Source organism: Podarcis raffonei, chromosome 17, assembly GCF_027172205.1.
Source record: "Podarcis raffonei isolate rPodRaf1 chromosome 17, rPodRaf1.pri, whole genome shotgun sequence".
Taxonomy (NCBI): domain Eukaryota; kingdom Metazoa; phylum Chordata; class Lepidosauria; order Squamata; family Lacertidae; genus Podarcis; species Podarcis raffonei.
Genome location: NC_070618.1, coordinates 21,472,243 through 21,489,773, shown reverse-complemented (window position 1 = coordinate 21,489,773; position 17,531 = coordinate 21,472,243). Strand labels below are relative to the sequence as shown.

The window sequence follows — 17,531 nt, the reverse complement described above, 5'->3', positions numbered from 1 at the left end:
GCCACGTTCTCGCCCAGCAGCGCATCATCCGTATTTTCCGCTGCTGCAAGGAGGACAAAGTGCCGCTGCTGCGCTCACAGGTTTCACTGGCGACACACCACCCCCCGGGGGGGGTCCCCCTCTTTCTCTCATCAGCCTTTGCTGCTCTCGGGCTTTTATCATCAGGCAGTGTTTTCAGTGCCTGCCCCTAGCATAGCTGTCAACGTTTTTTAAAGGGAAATTCCCTTATTCCGAATAGGATTCCTCGCAAGAAAAGGGAAAAGTTGACAGCCATGGCCCCTAGCGTTCCCCTGCCCTCCCCCTACTATAATAAAATTGGATGGCCTGCGGTAATGGCCCGACCTTCTTTACTTTCCGAATTCTTAGCTGCAATCCCCTTTTCACCTCCTTCCCCTACGTGAAGTTTAACTTCAATTTCAGCAGCTTTCCCCCCGGCTGGAATCCCACCTGACTGCTGCCGGCCTAATCTGTTCTGCGTTATCTCTTCCTGGAAACACCAAGCGCTTCCATAGTGGTCCCTTAGGTCAGATAAAAAATGGGAAAAGCAGCAGCTGAGAAGAGTGACAGCGTTTTGTGTTTAAAGAAGCACTTGCCTACTTTTCCCTCTTACTTAGAACTGCTGCGCAAGGGTAAAACTAGGCTTTATTGCACCCTGGTCAAAGACCCAGTTTGGCACTCCTCCATGAGAATTACTGGGCTGGGAGCCTCAGTGGAGCTCTTCTGAAGGCTTCACCCGGCCCCCCAGTAGCTACGGCTCTGGGGTGGGGCTTGAGGTACAGACCTGTAACACAAATTTGTATATGCTAATTCACAGGAATAGTTACCAGGTTGACTTTCAGAAAAGAGTGAAGTGCAGCAAACTCTGACTCTTACCTACTATGGTTTACTGTGGGCTATGGGGTGCCAACAGGATTGTATGGGTACCCTGGGCATAGCCAAGGGGGGGTAGCTGCCCCCACTAGAGCAAGTAAATCAATAAAAATACTTAAGAAGGGGGCATTTCACACATTGCATGATACTCAAAAAAAGCATATGATCCTGTTGCACTATTTTGGCTATTATTGCTATATAACAACTTCCTCATTTACTTTCATCCTTTTTATTACGTACTAAAGGTAAAGGGACCTCTGACCATTAGGTCCAGTTGCGGCCGACTCTGGGGTTGCGGCGCTCATCTTGCTTTATTGGCCGAGGGAGTTGGCGTACAGCTTCGAGGTCATGTAGCCAGCATGACTAAGCCGCTTCTGGCGAACCAGAGCAGCGCACGGAAACACCGTTTACCTTCCTGCCAGAGCGGTACCTATTTATCTACTTGCACTTGACGTGCTTTCGAACTCCTAGGTTGGCAGGAGCAGGGACCGAGCAACGGGAGCTCACCCCATTGCGGGGATTCGAACTGCCGACCTTCTCATCGGCAAGCCCTAGGCTCTGTGGTTTAACCCACAGCGCCACCCGTGTCCCATTTATTACGTACTACAAGTTGTCATAATTTACCAACACTTTCTTTGACTTCCCAAGTTCCACTGAGCTTTAGTATAAGACTGTCGTGCATCTGTCTACGCTCATCTCCTTTACATATGAATTTTTGAGTTTTTTGTTTTCAGAAACCATTCCTCTTCTATTTTGACTTCTCTCTCTCTTGCTTTGGAAACAAATTACTGAACAGCCATAGCAGCCTCAATACTTGCGAGGGATCATATTCCAAGGGAGTCAAGATAGGTTTTAGCAGATATTTTGAATCCAAGTCTTGAAAGAATGGAAGATGTCACACTAAAGTGCCTATAGCCATGAAGCTAACTGAATTGTGCTGGACAGGTCACTTTCAACCCCTGTTTTACAAGGGAGTAGAATTGTACCATAAGGTTTGGAAAATAATTGTAAAACATTTTATACGTTGAAAAGTATTATTCAAACAAATGCTTAAGTGATCATGAGCCCGTATATCCAGACAAGCTGATGGCATGTACTTAGGGTTGCCTACGCAATAGCGAGCTGATAAAGAATTGCAAAAAAGCTAATGGAATTACATCATGTAATGACATCTGCACTTGCTATGCTGACAGGGATATCCATTGGCAGTGTATTTGCCTTTCATGTCCAGAAAAGAAGTGGGAGGCAAAATTTGTTCTTACGTATACAAGTAAAGTTAGAAGTTGGCCTTCTTTATCCAAAAGTCTATTAATTTATTGGATTGTACTCGCCATGACCTCAGCCTGTCCTGCCTACAATGACAGAATTTCTGCCTTATCTATTACAAAATACATAGCTTTTCTGGCTTCACCATTATCTTTATGGAGTTGCTTTTGTTACTTGAACATCTCTTAAGAATCTCTAAAAATGATAGCCTTTCTCAACAAGTATTGCAAAATGAGAATTTAAGAAAATCAGAAATGGTGAGATGGGAGTGAAATTAGGGAGTTTTCTAATCTCCTTCTCTTCTATGGGCAAAAGATCACACAGTATAACACTAAATTAAAGCATTATGAATACTCTGCTTAGTGTTATCTAATTAAATAGTACTCACCTAATGCTAAATATGGGCTAGGAATATGCTCACCTGATAAAAAAAAACCCACTGCCTATTAACAGTGCCTACTATCAATTTTGTTATCTACTGCAGGCAATTATGCAATAAGTACAAGGACTCCCCTTGCCCAATCCTGAATTACTGGGAAATAAAATGGGGCTTTTGGCCAGATTTACTTATTTCTAGCTTTGTGCCAGTAGAAGGTTGAGAAACTCAATGTGCAGATCCGTAGTTCTGCTTTTCTTACCCAGAGGTAAAATATATCTACTTATTTTTGTTTTAAAAATGTTCCCTGAGAAAATACATCGAGAAAAGCATTTCCTTAGCATTTAAGCAACTTTTTGAGAAGGGGCATTTGTTAAAATCATCATTATATATCCTAATAGTGAACACAGCTCTCCAAGTGCCAAAACGTATATAAAAGGCACCATCCATACACAAGAGGGAAGGGTCAGCAAGTCTGGGGAAACAGCAAGGTTTTCAGAAATGCAAATAATCTTGGGGGTGGGATCTACAAGGGAACAAAATAGCACAAGGAGAACTGAGCATGCTCAGTGGGCACAGAATGCTGAGTGACTACTGGAGGAGAGAAAACAGAAAAATGGGGAGGTGGTGGTGGTAAATGGAGTAAAGTACTAACAAAAAGGGTCTGACTGCCTGGAACCCTGAAAAGGAGATCTCCACGTTGCATTGTTGCTGGTCCCGCTTATCAAAAGTCTAAGAAAAACAGATGCGAACAAAATGACAGAGATTCCACAGGTGGATATAGGGCAGCATGACCAGTTCAGCTGTACTGGGTGCAGAGCCTGGGAGGTGCCACAGCTATGATGTAGAATGAAAGGCAAGGGTGTGTGTGTGAGCCAGATTTTGGAGTCGCACAGGGTGCCAATGAAATTTGAGACCCCAAAATCCACCATTGCAGATTCATAGCTTTTGCTTACAAGTCATTTCATTCTCCATACTCAAATTTCAGTTGTTCACCTTTGCTCTTATCGCAGTAACCTTAAGATTGCTCCAACGGTCCTGAGTCCATAATATGCTGAGTTGTAAGCTGTGTGCTCTGCTTTCCGCGAGGGAAAGAGAGTCTTAGTGTGCACTCTCTAAATCAAGCACCAAGTCTAATATGCATAAGGAACTGAACATTCACTTCCTGGACCATCTGGGAGGGGTACTGTCTTGGCTTTAGAGCCTGGGGCTAGGACAAAGGACAATGACCAGCTCAGTGAGATCCAACCATCAAAACCCACAATTTCCCCAGCTTTAAGAAATCAGCCACTGCTGGACAGGACTCTGAGACAGGGACATCCTCAAGGGCATTCAATGAGCTTCATGCCCAGAAAGGGATCTGAACCTAAATTTCATACATCTCAACCACCAATTGGTGGTACCCACTAGCCTTAAGTGAAGTCTCAAGACTCACTTTTTTGTTTAGAATTACATCTGTAACAGTCCTCTGAACATATTCAAACTAGAGTTACCTTTTACATGTAAAAGGTAAAGAAAAGCTGAAAGTTGAGGTAAAGTTCAATCTCAAGATAAGATATACCAGCTTAATAGTACAAACAATTAAAATGCAAATGGCTTTGAAGCGGAAGTTGGGTTAGAGCTTTGGTGAAATGAGGAAACATATTTTAAAGCATGTTGTGATCCAATTAAGACAAAATTCTGTGTATAGAGAATAAACATCATCAGATAAGACGATGGCTGCAGATAAGCAACACAATTTTGTTGAATTTTATTAATATATGCATGAATAAATACATTGGGCATTTATACTCATTCCTTTAGCCAAAAAGGCTATAAGAGTGGTTTACAGAAAGATAGTCTCAGGCTCACAATCTAAAAAGACACAACATACAGGGGAAAAGAAATGGCAGGGAGGAGGGAAAAGCAAGCTCAATCACAAGTTCTTAAAGCAAGAAGCAATAAATATTTTAATTTTTTTAAGTTTGCACAATGATACTACACTCTGCCATGAATTTATCAGATGTATAGTATAACCTATGGAAATGTTTGACATGTTATAAAATAATACTAGATTTTTACATATTTGCTGGAGATGCAAACCTATGTAAAAATGAAGATATGCAATTGTGCCCAGTTGCTAGTGGAATGAACTTCTACTTGCATAACAGGACTTCAGGTTCCTTTCCTCCTCCCTGCCGCCTTCTGCACATCCACCAAATCTCCTTGGGAGGGTTGGGGAACCATCTGGAGCAGATTTTTAGTAGGGGTGGGGCTGCAAGAGAGAAAAGAGGAAGGGAAAATTTTTTTGCACCATGTTACGAATCATCATATGGCTAGAAGCAGTCGAACAACAGGTATCATTGGGTATCCTTTGTATTTTATACCACAACTAGTAGAAAAAAATGACCCCTAGATGGTTAAGTCCAGTCAAAGGTGACTATGGGATGTGGTGCTCATCTCGTTTTCAGGCTGAGGCAGCTGGCGTTTGCCCAGAGAGCTTTCTGGGTCATGTGGACAGAATGTGGACAGGACACTGTGACGAGTGCTGGAGTGCACAGAAATGCCATTTACCTTCCCGTCACAGGAGTACCCATTTATCTACTTGCACTGGTATGCTTTTGATGCTAGGTTGGCAGGAGCTGGGACAAAGCAATGGGAGCTCACCCCATCATGCAAATTCGAAATGTCGACCTTACGATCAGCAAGCCCAAGAGACACCGTAGTTTAGACCATAGCGTCAGTAAAACTGCTAATGATGACTGGCACAGAAAGTTTCAATATTGTAGATGTGAGTAAACATAAATAATCTCATCCCTATCAATAATTACAAACTACCGGTGGGGACCTCCCATAGGTACCATTTTATAAGAATAGAGCCCTTAGTGTCGTGGCATCTTCCTTCTGCAATTTCTTCCCATTAAATATTAGGAACTATTTCTGTTGTCTTTTGGTGCCTACTGAAAGTTTTCCACTTCCAACAACCCTTTCAAGTAGAGCTATTTCTTAGTCTGCATCTGCATTGGAAATGTTTTTAGATGTTTTACCATCTGTGTGTTTGCCCATTTGGGGAAAAAGGGCAAAATATAAATTTAATAAGAATAAGTAGTAGTAGTAGTAGTAGTTGTCATAGTTGGAAGTAGTAGTAGTAGTTGGAAGATTTATATACAAAGGGGTATAGCTAGGAATCAATAGGGACGCGGGTGGCGCTGTGGGTAAAAGCCTCAGTGCCTAGGGCTTGCCGATCGAAAGGTCGGCGGTTCGAATCCCCGTGGCAGGGTGCGCTCCCGTTGCTTGGTCCCAGCGCCTGCCAACCTAGCAGTTCGAAAGCACCCCCGGGTGCAAGTAGATAAATAGGGACCGCTTACTGGCGGGAAGGTAAACGGCGTTTCCGTGTGCGGCTCTGGCTCGCCAGATGCAGCTTTGTCACGCTGGCCACGTGACCTGGAAGTGTCTCCGGACAGCGCTGGCCCTTGGCCTCTTGAGTGAGATGGGCGCACAACCCTAGAGTCTGTCAAGACTGGCCCGTACGGGCAGGGGTACCTTTACCTTTTTATAGCTAGGAATCACTTTCCTTTCACTTGTTCTCCTGAATTTAATCTTAGCAGAACGGTGAATTACTGCAGAGCAGAGGCAGAAGAGAAGCAAAGTAATAACAATTGTAATTAGAGAAACAAGTAATTAAAGCATGCCCCTTCATGAGAACATAAACCGACATTGAGGCAATTAAGTGTCTACTTGGACAAACTCCCCAGTGAGTTGAATGGGATTTACTCCTAGGTGTGTAATATGATTGCAGTCAAAGAGGCTATTCATCACTACGTTTATAGAAACAATAAACTGAACCTACAAAGTTAATGAACCTAACTGAGAACTGTTAATAACTTACATTATGAGATCTTTGTCATGAAGAAGAGCGTTGCTACATAATACAGTTATTTTGTGCTATATTAAGAGCTCCAGTTTAGCTCAGATTCTACTTAATTTTGAAAATGCAATGCCTCAGCAGCACTGAAAAACTGTGGTGCAGAAGAAACCTAGATAACCAATTCCTTTACACCACAACATTGTATATGTCCTCTTTCACTGATTAACAAAAGCCTAATTGGGAATCTCTAATTGCCAAACATTTAAGAAACAAGTTTTCTCACAGTCAGGCTCTGCAAAATTAAAATAGTCCATTTATCAGGGTGGAAAATAGAGATATTACTGAACTTTAATAGAAATTTCAACTCTAAACACAATTACTTCTACATTTTGGATCTGGGTGTAACATTTGTAGGAGTGGAAGCGCTCATCATTTATAAAAGGAAAGGCGTAACACTAACTGACTGAAAGGGTATTCACAGTTTTTACAGAAGAGGAAGCTATGACTGAAAGGGTATTTAGTTTTTGTGCAATCATTTGTGCAGGACATTCTGCAAGAAGTTCAGCAAGCTGTTTGTAGACATTCACAAGCAACAAAACCAGAAGCTTGAAAGATTGCACTTTTTCATCAGAAAACTTGGTTCAATAAAGTGTTACGAATTTATCCTTTCTTCATAAGCTTTTCCTTATGACCAACATAAGAGCGCGCTCTCTCTCTCAAAAGCCTATTATAGGCACTGCCAAGTTCCCTGCTACCACTGTAATCAAGAGAATTTTTAAAAACACAGGCAGAGGAAGACCTTAACTCGCTGAGGAATGAGACCTGTTGACTACCCTCAACTGGTTTAGCCAGCCAGTCGAAGCAGTTTCCTGGGGTGGGCCTGCTGTTGCATGCTGACAGCTTCTAGCAGCCACAGGTGAGAGCGCTGAGTGCAGGGTAGGGACCAAAGGCAGACAAACTACCACAGAAGGAGCACAATATGTCCCCCATCAGAGGTACTAGCCCTTCCCTATCACCCATACATCCCACTGAAAAAAGTACAGTTCTACTAAACATGGCTTGGCACCTGTCAAGTCCATGGAAATTATACGCAGATAAAATTACGCAGACTCAATGCAGTCACAGCACGAGAGACACTTGTACTAGGCAAATTCTTTACTCTTTATACCATTTACAGATAGGTAGCCGTGTTGGTCTGCCATAGTCAAAACAAAAAAATTTTTTTTTCTTCCAGTAGCACCTTAAAGACCAACTAAGTTAGTTCTTGGTATGAGCTTCCGTGTGCATGCACGTATCTGAAGAAGTGTGCATGCACACGAAAGCTCATACCAAGAACTAACTTAGTTGGTCTTTACACCATTGTTAGTGTGCATCATTTTTGAATAGTCACTTGAAGATGGAGACAACACTTTGCGTCTGAAGATGACAACGATACATCTCTGAGTATGGACAAAGTGTTCTGCCTTTTCAGCCACATATGAAGTTCCAGCAAATTACATTCAGGAAAACTATTTAAGAGCTAAGGGCACAGCTCCATGGTGATATTAGCTAACACACTATTCAAAGAGCGCCCTGCATATTTGTGTATACTCCAAGCTATAATCAGACACCTATTTCTAACAAAAGTTCAGCTCTAAAGGTCGGATTTAATTGCGATGCAATACTGCCTAAGCCCAATCCATAAAATTACAGTTGATAGCATAAATTAGCAGCAAACTTAGTTCGGATGCACTGCTACTTCCAATATCGATTAACTTGAATTTTTTAATTAAAAGTTCATTTCTGTTAGCCCAGCTCAGGGGATGAAGATGAATATTATTGTGCTAAGCTAATTATTCAACAGAAAAGAGGTTTAAAATCATGCTTCTTCTTTTTTAAAAACTTTTTCTTTGAAACTAATTGCTGATTTTTATGCAGTAGTCAGAAGTTGTTACCAATGACTTGAGATATAAAATATCCCAGTTTTGGAGGCACTGAGTTAGAAGAGGAAAGTGGTATATACATCAGCTATAACTTTATATATATAATGTTCATGCCCATTAACTAGCAGTTGACATTAGAATGGAACCTTACCAGGTTTTGTTCAGTTTCAGCAACTATCCACAATAATCATGTCTGGAGCGGAGAATTAAAATGCTTGCATGTATGATATAATTTACAAATCATTTTTTAAATATGTTTAAATCAAGGTAAGAATATGACTGGGCACTAACTACTTTCTGTTGAAAGTTAAATCACGATTTCTGCATAGAGAGTAGCCATTGTTGTCTCATCACTGCCATCTTGTGTTAGCACACAAGACAGAAAAACACACACCTTGTTAGCAGTGACACCTTGGACTTCTTTGGGAGGAAGGGCAGGATATAAATTGAATAAACAACAACTATTTTTTTCATAACTAAGTCCCAGTCATGTAAGACGTAAAAAGGCTTAAATATCACACTGCATTGTGCTTTACATTAGCTGGAACATGTTCTACTATCCTATAGTTAAGAGAGTCTGATCATGGCAAGCTCATAAAACTGGAATAGGCTGAAAAAATTGTACAGGGAGCAATGTTATGATTTACCGGTAATGCATGTAAATAATTTATAAGCAAAAAATTCAATAGTTCATGTAGCAGAACTGACCCCCAAAGTCAAAAGAGAACATATTAAGTAATCCACAGATGAAGTAAGTTATCAAAAACATAAAAATTGTTGAGATTGTTATTTCATTGATTGCTGACCCTTTTGTGCTCATCATCATGATATGTCCAAACTAAAAAATGTGTGATGTGATAAAAGACTAATTCCTACAAACTCAAGGTATACCAATTTCCCCCGAAACACAATTTTATTTATTTATTTCTTAAACAAATTTATAGACCGCATAAAGCTATCAAAGAAGTATGGGGTAAAAACAGAATGAAACACAAAAACACAACTCCAAGAACAATAAAACTACCCATACAAACTCTCAAAACAACAAAACCATTTCATCAAATATAAAATTGACCTTCCATAAATAACTGTGCTACAATTCAGGGAAAGCCTTCTTAAATAAAAATGTTTTTGGGAGGTACCTAAACATCACCATGCTAGGTGCCAGGCTGACTTTGAGATGGAGCTGCCACACTAGTTTCTTGTACAGGTTAGGCATACTTCTCAGGCATATGGTACCCACAACAATGCCCCATCTGAGGAGCGTAGTTGCCATAGCATGGATATAGTGGGCAAGGCCTTTAGATATGTGCCTTTAATAACTACATGACAGGTAGAAAGTCAACAGGTGTACTCTTTCCAGGCTGGATAGCAAAAGTTTATTATAGGCATCTTGTGCAACTAACTGTTAAGGGCACATATTCTTCGGGGGAAGGGAGAATGGCAACTTTATAGTATGAAAGTTTTCTTTTGCAGAGTAACACTTTCAAATGCACCCATCATTTGGCAAACACTTTTGTCTCGATTACAGGCTAGCAGACTTAATAACATTCCACACTTTAAAGAACTAGTTTCAAAGGTATTCCCGAAGAACTACTAAATTTTACTATGTGCCAATTGCAAACTAACCTGTAAAAGGAGTTATGGCACAGAAGTTCAAGGTTAGGTAGGATTATTACCATCAAAAAATGTGATTTCTAAACACTTGGCTGTTTTTTGGCATTAACATAATGTCACAGCTCAGCATTTAAATTTTTTTATATAAGAGTAGCAAGTAAGATATTTTGAGCTTAACGACATATTCAGCCGAGAAGCTAGAAATAACGAACGTAATTAGAAATCATGCCACATTGGAATCCAATGTATTTAGGATTTTTCATGCGTTTTCTTTGTGTTGTGCCACCAAAAGAAGGAGTGTGGGCAGAGTGCTGAAAGAGAGCATTCTTAAGTTACCACTGTATTGCCCAAGCAGAACACTGGGAGTAAGCAGAGGCAATGGTTGCTCCCTGCAGCCACCTTAATCACTCACACTCACTTGCTAGCAGGAGGGATGAGGGTGGTAAGCAACAGCCCTGTACGGTGCAGTCGCTGTTACCAGCAGTGCTCTTTTCTTAGCTGTACTGTTTTGGATTTTTGTTAAAAACTTTTTTGTTTAGGTAAGCCTATCCAGAAATGTAAAGCTGATGTGTATTTTAATATGTATTCTTATTTTATAATTATATTTTAAACTACTGATATTATTGATACTGTGACTTGTTTAGGCTACCTTCTTTTTAAAAAACTTACTTTTATTCATAATTTCAATGCATATTTTATGTAAACTGCTTAGAAGTTTTTACAATCAAGTGAGATACAATTCTGTTAAATAATAACAAATAACAGTAAACTTTAGCTTACTGGGGTGTGTGTGTATGCATGTGGACAGCGATGCCTGGAATCGCCAGGGAATAAAACAGCCTGCAACTGTAACCCTTTGTAAAAAAACAAGCGCCGTATAATTTTTTATGAATTCATGTACCCCCAAAATGGTGCCCTGTCGCCTAGAAGCTAGATTCCCAATATATGGGGGAAGAGGGTCATTATGGTTAATCATTCAGCGTATGCTTAAAAGCACAATCATTTCTCTTATTTTCTCACATGTTCTGGTGCTAATAACAATGAATTAGGAAGCCCTAATTAAAATGATTTGCTAACTTCCTGGAGAAAACACAGCCCAGTTTTACGTACCTCAGGAACAGCCTGGTATGGCAGTTTAAGAAGTGTGGAGGCTGTCCAAGGAGGGCGGATTAATCGCAATTAAGGGTCACCCACTGCTGTTTAGGACCGAAGGCCTTTTGGCAGTTCCCTCAGTGCCAGAAGTTATAGGGAACCAGGCAGAGGGCCTACTCTGTGGTGGCACCCTCCCATCATATGTCAAGGAGATAAATAGCTATACAACTTTTAGGAAACACCTGTATCAGGAAGTTTTTAATATTTGGTGTTGAATGAATGAATTTATTTATTTATTAAGAGTCACAGACCAGAAATATGGAGATATACAGCGATAGAGAACATGTAAATATACATAAGTTAAAACCGTAAGCTCTATAAATTTTATTAGAGCTAGAGCATGGTAAATAACACAGACACGAAACAATTAAAATATGCAACTGACGACCTTAACCGCTAATTTAAAATATGTGTGTTAAGGCATTGGCCATTAGAGTCATTCTGAGCTTGTCTCCTTAGTTTTTAGCAGCAGCGCAGAATGTGGCCACTTTTAAGGGAATCTCTGGCTCCCTGTCCCTTCTATTAGACATTTTAAGCAGCTGTCACCAGATCTGCTTAGGGTCCGTTGCATGCCTGGAGAGGAAAGCAGCAAATGTTATGTCCTCAAAGTAATGACAATATTGACAGGGCAGGAGTAACAGTTTCAACTTTCTTCAAAGCACGTGGGAATATGGTTTACCTCCAATTCTGCCCTGCGGATTATTTATTTATTGAGTGGTTTATATACAAGGTGATTCATAATGAAGTATACAGTTTCCATTTATAGCGAATGGAAACTGTATACTTTATTATGCCTCACACTGTATATAATATGTGTGTATAATATTTTGAATGTTTTATGTAGTTTTTCAGTTTCATTGTTCTGCATGGGACAATGACAATAAAGATATCGTATATGTATCGTATATATCGTGTGTGTGTTGGAAGCCGGCCCAGAGCGACTGGGCCAGGTGAGTTTCGAGCTCCTTTCTTACCTGCCTCCCCTACAGCTCTGCCCGGCCTCTCACCTCCAGCTAACCGGGCGAGGGCCCCCTTCTTCTCCCCGCCACCGGCCGACTCAGCTGCCGCGCGCTGCGCCTCACGCCGGTTCAGCCAAACCGAACTGGCGGCTACAGCGGCACCTCACGAATCCCGCACGCATGCGCACAGCCTCTTGCTGCCAAACAGGAGCTCGCGCTCCCTTGCCTCGGAGTCTTGAAGGTCTGCCGCGCTGTTAACCCTCTCGCGGCTGCGGGGGAATGAGGAGGAGGGCGGGCTGAGGGGAGGAGGAAACCATCGCGGGGGGGGGGATCTCTGAGGTGGGAGAGGGAAACAACAACGACGACGACGTGCGCCCAGCAAAGAGCCGCCAACTCTTGTTGTGGGGGAAACACACCCACCCCACGTGGCGACCCCACGACGTCCACCACCACCACTGGCTTTCTCTTCCGCACTCCACCCCCCCCCGCCTAATTCCCCGCCTCATCCTCCTCAAGTCGCGAGCCTCCTTCGGTCACGTGGCCTCCGAGGCAGGAAACCCCGCCGCCGCCGCGTTCTGGCGTCACGTGACGCCACAGCGTTTGCTCGCGGCGGACAGAGAGAGAAGAAGAAGGGGAAAAAAAGTGGGTGGGAAGGTGTGGGAGGAGGAGGAAGCCCTTCGCCGACAGAGGTGCGCGTGCGCGGCCCGTAGCTGTCATTCCGCGTACATTAGAACAACAAGTCCCCACCAAAACGAGGAAAAAGGGGAGGGGAGGGGGGGACGAGCGCGAGCCAGCGCGCGCGCGCAAAGAGTTGCCGCCGCGGTCGGAAGCTTTCCGAGGAAGTGCGGTGAGGTCTCAGCAGCAGCAGCAGCAGCAGGAGGGCTCCTCGCTTCCAACCCCCCTCCCTTCCCTCTCCCGCGCTGTTAACCCCCTCGTGCCCGGCGAACCAAGGCGGAGCGGCTCGGCGAGGCGGCGTCGGCGCCTGAGGCGGAGGGAAAAGGTATATCCGGGCATGGCGGGTGGTGGTGGATAGGAGGGACGGGCGGGGGATGGGTTTGCCGTGCGTCTCGTGAGGGGAGTAACAGGTGGAGAGGGGGGGGGTCTCCGGAGGATGGGCTGCCGGGGGTGGGGCCCTGGGAGGAAGAAGGTGGCTCCGGAGGCCCTGAGGGAAGGAGGCTTTGCTGTGGCAGCTGAGCGCCTTGAGGGGCAGGGAAAGGTGGGCAGAGCAGCGCCGAGGGCCGGTGTTGTGAGGGGGGGGGATATTTGGGGGTTGGGTGGAGGTCGCCGTGGGACCTGGCAGGAGGGTGGGCCGGCCTGAGTCCCCCCCAGACCCAGGGGGGGCCTCTGAGGGAAAGGTGCTGCTCCAGGGAGTGGGGAGAATGGCTGGCCAGGAGGGGGACGACGGGCCCTTCTTCCATGGCCAAAGTTGGCTCTGGCAGGGTTGAGGCGCTTGGTGTCCCTGTGGATGGGGGAGGAAAAATAAGAATAAAAATAACACCGAATAAAATGCTGGGAAATGCCCGCTTGGGTAGGAAGGGACAGCAGCAAACAGCAGGTTTCGTTTCCAGATCGTTCAGAGTCTATGGCCACCACGCACAGGAAAGCCAACCCTTTTGAGGTGCAGCTGGCTCTTTCGCCCCGGGTTTAAAAGAAAACAACAACAAAAAGAAACATATCACGGTGTTTACTTTTAGATTGCATTCCTGGAATAATGAAAGTACTGAGTCATCTATAGGCTTCCTCCAAGGGTCATGTGTAAGCTGCCAGAACTGGGTGACCACAGCTGTTGTTACACTTGACTTTGCAAGAAGTTTCCAGATGCGTCTCTCATGCGAAATGTTTGCGGGTTCCTTCTTGGTTTTGAAATGTTTGGTGTTGTAAAATCTCGTATTGTAATTCTCAGAAACTGAGAGATGTAAAAAAACTAAAAAACCCCACCTTTTGTTCCCCATTCCTTGCTTGAAAGTTATCGTATGCTAAACTAGTAGCATGGCATCTCCTGTGTAGCTGTATCAGAGTATGATAATTGATTGTTATCTAGTGATGTCCCCCAACAGTAGCTGAAGCTCATGTTGTGTAACCAGAATCTGGTCTGTTGGTATATTATTGAAACAGCAGTCATGGCATAATCAACATAAGCCACATAATGGCTAACCATTGAACTTTCAGTGAGCCTTTTTAGTTTGCGAATGTACAAAGTTTTGTACTTTATAATCCACAATATTTGATGCCACAATCTATTAAACTTAAAAGTGTCACGAGACTTGTTTGTTAGGACATTTCCAAACTTTCTTTATACACGTTGTCACCTGACTGATGCAAATAATCCCTTGTCCAGGTGTATTCTCAGTTCTCAAGATGCAGTACTTTGCTTCTGCAGAATTGTGTAGCTCCACCCCTATTCCACCCATTCCTGGACTGCAATTTAATAGTCTGAGAACTCTCCCACTCAAACAGTGGAGTGCATATAAGACTGACAAAAGTCAAAAACTCCAGCAAAAGTTTTTTTTAAAAAACCTTCCGTTAAAATAGATATATATATTTATATGGTTCTTTGGAGCTTGCATTTTCCAAAAAAAAATGCTAAACTCAAATTTTAAAGAAAATTTTGAGCTAACTGCTACATTTTTTTCTTCCTCTGCAAGTCTAGTTCCCGTGTATTGTATCATGCTATCATGCGACTGGCAGGTGCCAAGAATGAAATCTAGATGCAGTTTTATCATTAAGAAGGCTGAGGCAGTCACCTTAGGTAGCTTATTTTTGGTGCCATTAAGGGTGGCAGAATGAGAGGGAGACAAAACTGTTCTTCGGGCACAATTCACTCTACAAGTCTCGATGAAATGGAGAAAGGTGTTCAGCAGTATGTTCATGAGTGTGCTTGGGAGTGTTGTTTGGATCTTCTGCCTCAGGCATGGGTCAGCCCTGATAAAATCCAGGTTCAACCCTTCAGATAATGTACAAGCTCAGTCAGAAACAGTGTTTCTACTTATTTATGAAAACTGAGCTGGTGTGAATTGAGCATCACTCTCTTTCTGCAGGGCGAGGGTTTTGGTGTATTGCTTTTTACAAGGACGAAGGCAATGTGTTTTCCTTTTGCTAATCCATCCACCGGTGGGCCCCTGGGAGTGGTGAAATGCTCTTTCTTTGCTTGCTTTATGTGGGTCATGTAGATCTGAAACCTTGCATATGAAGTCACAGTTATGCCAGTCAATGTCTCTATTATCATTCTGTTACCTAAATGTTTTAGAAAATAGTATTATTTTAGAAGCATGGGGCTCATTTGCAAGGGAAAGAATTGCAGAAATTGTCAAATGTAACAAAGCAATGTCTGAAATGCACAACAAATTCCAAGCTGACTTCTCTTTGAGTGGGTTCTTTATCATCCTTTCTCTAATCAATGTAGTAATGGTGTCTATTATTGTGAGAGTTGCTAATGCTTTTAAAGTACTGTGTTTGAATTTTTAAAATGTGAATATTTGATCAAAGCAGAGCAGTAACTTTTTAAAGGGATGTGGTCAGTAAAATTGTAAAAAATAAACTTTAAAATCTTTTTGAGGTACCCAAAGGACTGTTGTATAAACTTGAAATTTGGAGCTGGAATAAATTGGAGGTCAAAATTTCCCACATCTTGACTGAGGATTTACTAAACAGAGAGCCCCATTTATGAATTCCCATATGGGAACTTGTGTGTGAGAGTTTGCACTCAGATGTATTTTTAGCATTATTTCTAAAATGTCATATACATATACAGGTTTTGGTTCTTTGTCTGAGCTGTGTGATGATGCACATGTGTCTTAATAAGTGCATTGTAGAAACAAAGGTGGATTTTGGGCAGGGTGACTGGTTCTGCTGCACTGGGTGCCAAGCCTAGGGGGCACCACAGGGTTTTACAACTTTGACGTAGTGAATTGAACTAGAGAGAAAGCAAAAGGTGGTGGTGGGGGATTTTTGCCTCTCACAGAGCACCTCTGAAATTTGAAAGACTAAAGTCTGACCCTGGTAGAATTGTAATAAATTAACCTGAGATTCTTAAAATTCTATTTTAAATGTGCTGTTATTTCTAATAAGTAATAATCACAACACTTTTCTTAGAATTTTCACTTTTCTTCTGTGTTTTGCTTTTCTGGCATGCCAGTGAGGCACCTGGTAGGAATAATCAGGATGCATTTTACACTTGTATTTTACAAACTGCTGATGTAAATAAAGAAATGCTTATAGAGTACCTCAGGGACATTAGTTATATTGGGAATGAATGAAGTGTCCTAGCCTCTCATTCAAGAGCTTTCAAAGCAGCTACTATTTATAAAAAAAGTAGCAAATGAACTTTGTATTACTGAAGTGGAGATACATTTGTTGCTGAAGTTGAAATGCCTTCTCTGAGCACAATAATTATAAACAAGTAGTTGGAGATACATACATACATACATACATCATTTTATTTGTATGCAGCCTTTCTTTATTTAAAACCATGCTCAAGGCAGCTTGCAACATAAAAAATACCTGTATTTTTCGCTCTATAACACGCACCCGACCATAACACGCACGTAGTTTTTAGAGGAGGAAAATCCATAGGCATGCCACCCGTAGGCATTCCCTCCATAACACGCACAGACATTTCCCCTTACTTTCTAGGAGGAAAAAAGTGAGTGTTATGGTGCAAAAAATACGGTACATAGTTACAAATATATCAAAAGTAGTTGTAAACAATAAATAACACATCAAGAAGTACATAGCCAAATTTAACAATTTCCACATAAATGATAATAAGATCTAAAAATATATCCCACCCCAAGATGACCTGCACCATGGTGCAATTTTCAGGCTTATAATCTGAATTCTTCTCAAAGACTGCTTTGCAGCCTCTGCAGCTTAGTCCCAAATGGGACATATTGTTCTGTGGTGGAGGGCTAGCCCCCATTACCATGCAAACTACATGGATTCTATGCAGTGTTGATCATACTCTAACAGACCTATTGAAATTAATATACATGATTCACTTAGTGGGTCTATTCTTGACTATAACTTGGTTGGATACAATCACATGTCCAAGCCCTCTCTGTCATCAGAACCAATGATCTCTTCTTGCACCAGTGGAATATTGCTTGTCTGTGTACAGCATGCTATGCATATATGTGTTCATTTTTGTGTGTGTGATCTAGATCTAATTCAGTTTTTCTTCTTTTACTTGCATCTGTACAAATTCAGTCATATGGGATTGATTTCACTGTTTCAGTTTATAAGCAACTTCTGCTTCTGTCATCTTTCCTGCTGAAAAATACAAAGTTTGATGTGCAAACCTGTAGATCAAATGCTTTAAGTCACAGGTAGGGAACTGTAGGCTTTCCTGATATTGTTTGACTCCACCTTCCATCAGCACCAGCCAGCATGGCCAGTGATCCACATTAATAGAAGCTGTAGTCCACTATCTGGAGATCCAGAGTTCCCTTATATCAGGCATAGGCAAACTCGGCCCTCCAGATGTTTTGAAACTACAGTTCCCAGCATCCCTGACCACTGGTCCT

General features: G+C 42.3%; 1 protein-coding gene and 1 long non-coding RNA gene across 3 annotated transcripts in view; one reads left to right on the top strand and one right to left on the bottom strand.

The window, feature by feature from the left end:
• Window positions 1–4,232: 4,232 nt before the first annotated feature.
• On the bottom strand, window positions 4,233–12,598 carry LOC128405422 (uncharacterized). Its single transcript, XR_008328305.1, has 2 exons — window positions 12,058–12,598; window positions 4,233–4,766 (listed from the first exon to the last, which is right to left on the bottom strand). It is a non-coding gene; the product is annotated as an uncharacterized LOC128405422 (long non-coding RNA).
• Window positions 12,599–12,813: 215 nt separating this feature from the next.
• KDM4C (lysine demethylase 4C) overlaps window positions 12,814–17,531 on the top strand; it is a 190,452-nt gene continuing 185,734 nt past the window's right edge. Inside the window, exon 1 of one of the 2 annotated variants that reach the window (XM_053372017.1) lies at window positions 12,814–13,009. The gene's annotated coding sequence lies outside the window, so the exon portion shown is untranslated. Of the gene's footprint in view, window positions 13,010–13,122; window positions 13,226–17,531 lie in introns of those variants that run through there. The other variant, XM_053372016.1, reaches the window with a different exon arrangement.